Genomic DNA, 2,937 nt, shown 5'->3' with positions numbered 1-2,937 from the left:
GCCATCATCACCTTAATTATATTTTTGTGGTGTCTATTGTTTCGGAAGAATTCAGAGGAACAGACACCGCTTTGGCCCTGCAGCCACTTTGCATCAAGAAAAAGGCATTAAAGACATTAACTGCCAGCACTGATTTATATCGATAAGGCGTCCGGCCCCGGTAGCTGAGTGGTCAGCGCGACAGAATATCAGTCCTAAGGGCCATGCCGGCACGGTAACTCAGTGTGTTCGGTCAGAGGGTTAGCTACCCTCAGTAATAAAATAACTGCGATAATGGATCAACGACGAACTGACGCGGGTGCCTCGCGACGTCCGCCCCGAGCAGATACAACGAAAGAAAACGTAGGAAATGAGATTTAAAAAGAGGCCCGGGTTCGATTCCCGGCTAGTCGGAGATTTTCCCCGCTCAGGGACTGGGTGTTGTTTTCTCCCAATCATCATCATCTCATCCCCATCGACGCGCAAGTCGTCGAAGTGGCGTCAAATCGAAAGACTTGCACCCGGCGAACGGTCCACCTGTGTGTGTGTGTGTGTGTGTGTGTGTGTGTGTGTGTGTGTGTTTCGTGGTGCCTGTTCTCTTGGAGACGTATGAAAGAAAAGACACCACGTATATATGCAATTTTGTATTGTCCATATGTGTTAAACTCTGAAGATTTGGAAAAACCAGTAAAGAGCAGCATCATCCACAAGCAGCTACATGAAGCTTCCGGGTCTATCTACGAGGTCGTACTGTGTGTATAAGGTATAAAAATGATATTTTGTACCATATGTGAAAATAAACCAGAATGCAACAAATACTTCGAGAGCACATTACGCATAAAAGCGACGCAGGCCTATAACATGTACTGAGTAATCATTCACGTTGCCCCACATCAAACGATCACGCTTTGCTGTTTCTAGAACATTTGCATATTCTCTCTTCCTCTGATTATACAATCTTTCTTCCTCTTTTCCTTCCTGCCTCCTGCCTCTTTCCACCGTCCCCCATCAAAAATGGTTCAAATGGCTCTGAGCACTATGGGACTTAACATCTATGGTCATCAGTCACATCACACAACACCCAGTCATCACGAGGCAGAGAAAATCCCTGACCCCGCCGGGAATCGAACCTGGGCGCGGGAAGCGAGAACGCTACCGCACGACCACGAGCTGCGGACCTCCCCCATCCTTCCCTTCTCTCTCTCTCTCTCTCTCTCTCTCTCTCTCTCTCTCTCTCTCTGCATTCCATTCCTCACTTGCTTTCTCTTTCCGTATGCCTCTCAACCTCGCTACATCAACATCTAGTGCATCACGCTAGCGTAGGTACGCGCGTGCTGCTAAATTTACACCACTGTGTTTATTTACACAAGCCAGCCGTGCATTTCATTGCGTCAGTCGCCCGAGGACTGCATTACGCATAGTACCACCTGCAGATTAGCGGATGGATAAGCCGCTCACGCTAATCGCTTTGGGCGTTTGAGTCTCGATTACGGCAAACTATTCCGTGCTAAACCGCAAAACGGTTCCTAGCAGCGACCAGTGTCGCAGCGTCATCCTAACAGTGGGTCGCTTTGAAGTGGTCGCTGTGAGTAATTTACAGCAACACGCTCATTAAAGAAAAAGCATAATAATGAATCACGGTGCAAAGGTTAAAGTTTAAAGTTTAGCGTTGACTTTTTGCCCTTTCCTTTCTTCATTCTTGTTATCTTAAATCACGTTCGTAACGGATATAAAATGAAGCAGAAAGCACTGCAATTGACGACATAATTATGAAACATCAATCCCCAGGAATCTACAGTAAAATATACATACTAAGATTTCGTTTATAGAGCAAGTAATGATAGTGTTAGCTTGTACAGGTGCGATATTCTGAAGAAGTCGAAAAACAGTAGTACTTATTTCCATTGTTACAGTGCAAAATCATGGTCGTAATGCAAATCAAGTGTAGCAAATAAGCTGAAACTATCATACATGAATAATTATGAAGTATCAGTCTCTAGGAACGTACACTGAGATGACGTAGGTCAGGGTATACCTCCTAATAACGTGTCGGACCTCCATTTTTTCGGCGTGATGCAGCTACTCGACATGGCATGAACTCAACAAGTCATTGGATGCCCCATGCAGAAATATTGAGTAATCCTGCCTTAGTAGCCACCCATAACTGCGAAACTGTTGTCTGTGCACCATTTTGTGCACGAACTGACCTCTCGATCACGTCCCGTAAATGTTCTTGCGCTCATGGCGGGCGATATGGGTGTCCATATCGTTTGCTCGAATTGTCCAGAGTGTTCTTAAACCGAATTCGAACAAGTGTGGCCCATTGACATGGCGCATTGTGTAAAGTTAGGGGAAGTCTGCGAGGGACTTCTGCAACCGATGTTAAAGTATAGCTTGGCAGAGAAGGGGGAAGGAGACTGTTAAATATGCCTCGAGGCGGCAGTATGCAGGAGGTCGAGCGGAAGGATTTGATAGTGGGCACCCAGGGCTGCCTTAAAATGACAGAACAAGAAATTAAGTACAATAAAGATGATATATTTCAGTATACGGAGTACAAAGGGCGCGCCTAGGGTCGGAAGTTAGCATATTTAGGTCGGTCTAGGAGGTCGAATAATTAATTAAAACTGGGAACGGAAGAGGAAACAGTTCATGTTAACTTACGTTGGTGGCCGGTCGCGAAAGGCAGAGCCGGAGGCTCTGCCTTCGAAAAAGACGTCTGTTCTGCTCGAAGTCTGGACGTTTCGCTCCGCAGGACCCTTCGGCGTCCGCACACGTGACGCACGCTATTGGCTAAAATCAATGGCGTGAATTCGTCAGCAGTTTCAGCAGAAAGCTCAGGACGTCTCCTGTCAGCAGCTTTAACTGGACAGAACCGCCTCGGTTTTGAAAGGCAAGCGACTTGTGTCACGTAGACACGGCGTAAATTACTCTGGGAGAAAACTTGTAAAGATTCCACTG

The sequence above is a fragment of the Schistocerca americana genome, chromosome 1 (assembly GCF_021461395.2).
Source record: "Schistocerca americana isolate TAMUIC-IGC-003095 chromosome 1, iqSchAmer2.1, whole genome shotgun sequence".
Lineage (NCBI taxonomy): Eukaryota > Metazoa > Arthropoda > Insecta > Orthoptera > Acrididae > Schistocerca > Schistocerca americana.
Note: the sequence above shows the minus strand (reverse complement) of the source record.